Here is a 7664-nt window from a genome sequence, read left to right on the forward strand (position 1 = left end):
AGGAGGCCTCCAAAACTCAAACTTTCTCTTTGCAAATCATGAATTGTCAAAAAATACCAGTTGAAACGACCAAAGAACTGTTGATCCTGTTGATTTAGACCCCTGGCAATTAATGTTTAGCCCCAATTATGAACCTCGATTTTAAAATGGACGGTGATTTTAAGCTTGACAGTCAAAAAAGGACCTCAGTTAGGTTTTTATCATTTAAGGAACAAAGCAAAGGTAAAACCTATTCATTCAAGGCAACAATATAGAAGTTAGTCTTAGCATGAGACATACCACAGCTTTAAAGAACATCCATTTGACCTGTATTCACTTGCAATAACATTTTACTAAATATTTTAAATATTGCATTTGGAACAATTTCAGGAGCACAGTCTGTGGAATAGATTCTTAGCTCATTGTAATGTTAACCTGAAGGTATTTTCTCCAGTCTTGTCTCCAAGTGGCGCCCAGGGAGCAATCTGGGGCTAAGGGTCTTGCTCAGGGACCCGTGGTAGCAGTCTGTGGGGATCAAACAGGGTTGGCCTTCTCAGAACACAAGCGTGCTCTAACCACTTGGACACTTCAGTGCTTCTTGATCGACCATGTGTTGAATCCATGTTTGAAAGTTTTATTTTGCTCTAAGAAAGTTTTTTTAATTATTTTTTAATTATCTTTATAATAATAATAATAATAATAATAATAATAATAATAATAATAATAATAATAATAATAATAATAATATATTATGAATATGTAATAATAATAATAATAACAATAATAATAACAATAACAATAATAATAATAAATAGTCATGTCTTCTTTGTCCTTATAAACTGCTCATTAAACTGGCTCACAGTACTCCATTACAAAAACATGAAAGAAGCCTGGCTGCATTTTGGGTAATTGAAAAAAAGAAATAGTGACCAAGGCTAACCAATAGCCGCTAAAAAATGCTATAGTAAATGTCTGCTTCAAAGCATGCTGTCAGAGCTAAACTAAAAGGCTATTTCACAGTTTTAATGAGGTACAACGGAATTAGATTTTTACTGGTTAAATTATTCATTCGTCTGGCAGGTTTAGATTTAAAGTAAGCTTTTGAATTGATCAACATGTTTCTTGTGGCGTGAAGTAATGCTGATGCTGTGGAGTGCTCCTAGCCCGAGTCCTGACTAGGATCTGATAGAGAATCTGTAGAGAGTTCTACAGATTGGGGTGATGGTAATAAGGCCTTCCAACCTCAAAGACTCGGAGCTCATCACCATAGAACAATAATCCAAACACCAGAGGAAACATGCAAAAAGCTGCTCAGCTGTTAGAAGAAGGGTTTGCTTTGAGGTCAATAACGATTTTTACATAAAATATTGAGAATATGATAAGAAGAAAATAAAGATTACCAAAACGTCTGAAACATGTAATTTAATCCACAGCGTATTTTGATTTTTCTCTCGCACACCCTTGCTCCTCTTAACGCGTACTTTAGTGTTTCAGCTGCATGGGTGAACCCGCGCAAACTATACAAAACAGTACGTCCACCAAAAAGAAATGCTTTTTTTATTCAGAAAAAATGTGGCACTTAACATCCCAAAAAGGAGCTGTTGTGCTGTTCACCCTGCGACCTTATTGTCTAGCACAAGTGATGTCTCAATTAAAGAGATATAGTGAAGGAAACAGTAAATGAGTAAGATGGAGCATGTAATGTGGAAAGTCAGCGAGCGGAGGGGTGAGAAAAAGAGAAGACACGATTATAGAGAAGCCTTTGAAGCTGAGTTTGGCTATGGGAATCCTACTGTGCCTTCAGGGGAAAGCTCCTCTAACACAACATCAATAATGAATGAAAGATATCTTGTTCAGTGGAAGACAGAACTTAACTGGCATACTGATTTGTTACCATGAACCTTAAGTAAAAATTGCATCAGGGTGTTTGTTATCCCTCATTAGTCAGATAAGAAGGTGTTACTAAATACAACTGAAGAGAATTGATGGGGTATGGAAGCAAACAAAGGAGAAAAGGTTTTGGTGGTATCTTCACAAAATCCATTGTTTGAGCACACAGTGCCCAAGCTCATTTACTTAATGGTTAGCATTAAGAGTCCTTTCTTGTAATAACACTTAAAATACTATTTACAGTATAAGACATATTTGTAAATAGTTAGGTTTGTATTAAAAAAGAACAAAAATGGCTCAAGGTTACACATACAAGAGCATTCATGCTTCTGAGAGTTTTTCACATTTTGTCAGCTTGCAACCAGAAACTTAAATTTATTTTATGAGGATTTGGGATGAAGGAACATAAAGTAGCTGCCTGAAGGTGAACCTCAGTCACATCCTCCAGCCTCCTGCAGCCTCTAACAGGTTTTCTTCCAGGATTGTCCTGGCTTTAGCTCCATCCATTTTCTAATCAACTCTGAGCTGCTTTCCTTTTCCTTGCTGAAGAAAAGCCTCCCCACACCATGATGTTGTAAAAAGGTGCTTCATCATTGGACTAGTGCCCCACTTTCTATTGGCCCGTTTCATTAAATCCAAATAAAACAAGATTGTGGTTGCAACGTTGCAAAACAGGAATAGTTCTGGGGTTGTGTATGCTATACAAATAAAAAAATAAAAAAATAAATTGGCAACATATGATTTTTAAACATGGATTGTGATAATGTGTACTGTAGGTTTATAAATTTAGGGGAGAAAAAAAATTCAACATTGGAGCCCAGATGAACTCTGTCAAGAAGATGAACAATCACTAGCTTTTAACTGCTAAGGCTGCTTTTTCACACATGATGTGTTGGTAGCTGCGTTCTTCTCACAAGTTGTTGAAACACAAGCTTTGGCTTAAGTGTAAGTCCGTCACAACTAGCAAACATTTTGGTTTCTCTCTGTTCAAAGCAGAAAACTATTAAACCATTTAAGAAATCAGAGGCAGCTAACTGCATAAAGGAAAACTTTACAATTGACATGAAACAATTCCAACAAGTCAATTTTGTTGTAAGGAGGCGGAAACATCTAGCTAGATAAAAATCTACGAATCTGCAAAATACAACGTGTCACCAAAATATGATGTTATGCGTAAGAAAAAATAGAACTAAAAACAAATTCAGTGTACTTCAGGGTCACCAGCACCAGAACCTGATTTCAAAGAGGGCTGGAAGGACCGGCAGTAGATGGATAGAATGATTGTAAGAAAGGAGGGCTCACGCTGTCACTGCTGCTCCTCCCTTTAGGGAGCACCGGGAGGATTCTGGGCTTATGAGCCTTGCTCAGGGACCCAGAGTGACTGTGGGATTCAAACCCACTGCAGCCTTCACAGGACGCAAGCTATCTGCTCTAATGAGTAGGTTAAAGTCTATGATGGATGAGTGGTTTTGAACAGATTCTGGTTTGGATCCTGCAGCATTTTCATCCAGTCAGATGGGCTTTTTAAATGATGAATACCTCAGCTGGGACAGAGGAAGAGTTCCTTCTGCAAGAAGTTGAGCCTCATGTGTTTGACTCTGATAATAGATGGAAACATGGGTGCCGAGGCTGAAATAAGGTCTGACTGTTCTCATTTTGAGAACTTCCAACTTGTATGTGTCTATTTATTTTCCTGCTTGGTGTTTTTCATTTGACTGATTTCTACACCCTACAGAGGCATAAAACCAGAGGAGGACTTTATATTCTGAGTCGTGCAGAACTGAACCCGGTTCTGCAGTCATGTTGGGTCGAGCTGAGTGGACCCACAATCAGTCCATCAGCTCACTAATTATTCTCAGCAGTCAGGGTGGATGAAGTTGTAGTCGTACAGCTCTGGGTTTTATCTGTAGTTGGTACTTGAAAATCAAAACTGTCCATTCCACGACCCGCTTCTGTGTGGTTCTGCTCAGAGAATCATCTGGAAACTTGTGTGGAGTTCTCAACACAAAAATCAGGGAGTTTTTTAGCAGCTGTGCAGCTAAATTGCTCTCAAGAACAACGTGAATTAAAAATGTAAAAAAAACGACCTGTACTTAGCAATACTTGGTTCTGTGGATTAACACCTAATGCCATGTCTCTGAGTTATGTGTACAGAATGTAGAAGGCTTGTTGTAGGGATGAATTTTGAGATGAATGTAATGTTCTTTGCATATATCTATAGTGTTGTACTACATTAACAGTATAAACATATGGTTGGCAAAGTCCATCCCTGTGGTTCTCCTTCAGGTGTAAAAACATGCTTTTTGTTCAGAGGAACTATTGGTTCTGCTTTTCAGCCAGCAGGAGGAACACTGTGATTCCATTTAATTAAACACAAGTTCAATTCCCTTTAAAAACTCACCATGAAATAATTATGGCACAGTCTGCCACAGTCTTGGGGACAAAGCTGAGACAATGATAATTTAGTTAGATAGTGATGCTAAGCCTAGAAGAGCTGACTCTTTCATGTTCTGAGCATCCGGCCTTATAACTATTTCATAGGGAAGAGAACAGGGATTTCTCTGCAGGATAAGTTATTAAAAGAGCTGCTGAATTTAAATTACATTTAACATGCATTGTAAATGACATTATTCTCATGGGTATAATTGTCTTGGTTGCCAATACTCTTGGATCCTCATGTAGCTGTCTGCCAAAGCTTTGTGACAGAACTACAGGCCTGCTTTGACGACAGAGTAAAGTGATTTTGATGCTGCAGCCACTGATCTGAATGAACGACACTGACGTGTGTTGTATGTGACATTCAGCAAACCATGGTTCCCTTCACATCTGAAGATGTTCCAGACCAAGGAAGAAGCTTACAGCAGTGAGGACCAGGCAGAAATAAACTGACCAAGAGATCAGGGCAGCTAAGAGAAGCTAGAGTAAAAAGAGAAACTAAACAGCTTCTCAACAGAGGACACATCAGGTTGGATTTGACTGAAAAAAAAAAGGCCAACTGCAGGAGCCATTCTCCATACTTTTTGGAGGACTTTCAACTGGCAGACAAGCTTAAGAACTTGTACAGTAGGTTTCAAAAGCAGCTAGTTCCACCAACTCATCCACATCTTACTTCCAGACAAAAGGTCTATATCAGGGGTCACCAACATGGTGCCTGTGGGAACCAAGTAGCCCCGAGGACCACGTGTGGTGCCCATGAGCCTGTTCTAAAAACAGCACAACACGCCAGTGAACTGCATATAAAACTTTATTTTATTCCATTACTCTTCCTGTTTATTCACACTTGCATTTATATAGATTTTAAAATGAAAATATCTATAACAAAGCATGAAAATGTGTTTATTTTACATAAAGTTAAGGTGAACTCTGACTCTTCTAGTTCAAAGGTCAAACGGGTTGGGGGGGGCAGTATTCAACATGACCAGTGGCAATATAGTATACAAGAGAAGAAACAGTTGACGTTACACACACATAATGGCCGTGTGCAGTATTGTAAACAATCATGAAGAATAGTTGGTGTGTTTATGGTAGCTGCACAGATATAAATGGAGGGCTAGAGACGCAGAAGAAGTTGGTATGTTCACCTGTTGCAAACAGAAGGCCGTTTTTTTAATCCATCCATCCATCCATCCATCCATCCATCCATCCATCCATCCATCCATCCATCCATCCATCCATCCATCCATCCTCTTCCGCTTATCCAGAGTCGGGTTGCGGGGGTAGCAGCTTCTGTAGGGAGGCGCAGACTTCCCTTTCCCCAGCCACTGGAGGTGGGGCACGCTGGCGAGCGCCTGATAACCGGGCTTTTACCCATGGAGCCCGGCCCGGTACAGCCCGAAGAGGAGACGTGGGTCCCCCTTCCAATGGGCTCACCACCTGTAGGAGGGGCCAAAGGGGCCGGGTGCGTTGTGTAATGGGTGGCAGTCAAGGGCGGGGGACCTTGGCGTTCTGATCCTCGGCTGAAGAAGCTGGCTCTTGGGAATTTGTTTTTTAATCTAAGGCTTAAAAAAACACTTTGCTTTACTAAATACAAGATAATGGCTTTAAATGTGGTGGGTTTACGCTGCAAGTGATGGAAACAAATTAAATCCCTTTTTTGCACCCACAACTTGGCTTATAAACTCACCCCTGAAAGTATGCCAATAATATGTTTAGAACGTTTTCAATCAATGTTGTGCTGCTTTAAACTTCTGTGCCATTTGATGTCAGTATAAGCAAACTTGCTCGGCAAGTGCTCCATTGAATCGCCCATTTTGAATCAACCTTGAGCGCGCGGTGTGCACCAAGTTACAAAAATTCAGAGGTGCGCGACATCATGGAGGTGGTGCGCCCTGTTCAACGTGGCAAATATAAACCTACCTTTAAACCTCCCTGTTCTTCCCTCTCATCCAACAGAGCGATACGCAGCGCTGTGGCTCTAGCTCATTGGCTGCTCCACGGAGCATTACCAGATCCTCTGTTATGCTGCCTCGGGTTTTGTGCCTCTGCTCCAGTTGCCCGCTCCACGTTTTTGTTCCTGGTCCTGCGATCCTTACATAGTCCTTGTAAGTTCATCTGTTTTGCTACATTTTATCAGTTACAATGCAGCTCCCAAGTTCCTGTCTGCACTTTGGTCCTGCTCCAACTTCAGGAAGAAAATGTTCAGATTGCCATTACATGGGAGCCTTTTGATCACAGCTGTCTGTGCCATCTGCTTTTTCCTGCAGTCATATTGTTTATTGTAATTATTAGGTTTCGTTAAGAGTTAATCCCTACAGTATAACAGTATTGCTCAATATGTAACATCACTAAGCATAGAGCTGGAGCTGCCTCCTGACCAGTGACGACCTACCTTGGCTTCTCAAGATCGTTGCTAAACTGTAAAAATTCTATGATATATCTATTCAGATCATCTTTATATTATTCTTTCTCTCAATGTTTTGTCTTGAACATTAATCATAATTCCAGATTGCAGTAGCCATAAAGCTTATATTGCTGTAGCTTGGTGGAGCTATAACTTTGAACATATGTTTGTCATAGTAATTAAAAAACGGTTTTGCCATGAATTAAAACAATGATCAAAATAAATGTGCAGACCAACTTGCTGAGCCTTCCAGCTGCAGCAGGCTCTGAAAGCAAATCTAGCGAAGTACATCCACTGTTCATGAGGCTTGTTTGATACGATCTGAGATCAAGCTAATGAAAAAGTACATTTTCTGACGCCTCAAGATTCAAGACCTGAACATTCACAGAGGAAAAATAATTACAGGTTTGGGGAAGTATCTACTTTTTGAGTCTCATATTATAAAGTCATGAGGGAGGTGGATAACGTGATTTAATTTCCACTACACATGTTCCCAGCACTTATTCAGGGTTGATTATCTATCCGGAATAGAAGTTCATTCGTCACAATTCTTTTAAAAAGCAGTAGTTTCAATCAATAGACGGCATGGAGGGAGTTGGATTGAAAAGTTAAAATGCGCTATTTTAACGCGCCACTTATCAACTCAAAAAATGTAAGACATCTCAGTTGTGTTGGAGGAATTGTGGAGAGGTGGGTGACTTTAGTCATATTTTGGGATTGCCTTAAAGTGGCTGAGTTTTGGAAACTTGTGCAATTAGAGATAAAAAGTATTTTAGGGATTGTTGTATACTTGGTTTCTGATGATATAGTGGACAAAGACAATAAATAATTAGAGTCTTCTGATTTATTTTTTATTTTAAATTTATTACATCTGCTTGGTTAAGACCCCGATCTCCCAGTAATATGCAATGGAGACATCATGATTACAATTTAAGATGTAGACGTTTGAATCTAA

This window comes from Fundulus heteroclitus, chromosome 13, assembly GCF_011125445.2.
Source record: "Fundulus heteroclitus isolate FHET01 chromosome 13, MU-UCD_Fhet_4.1, whole genome shotgun sequence".
Classification (NCBI taxonomy): domain Eukaryota; kingdom Metazoa; phylum Chordata; class Actinopteri; order Cyprinodontiformes; family Fundulidae; genus Fundulus; species Fundulus heteroclitus.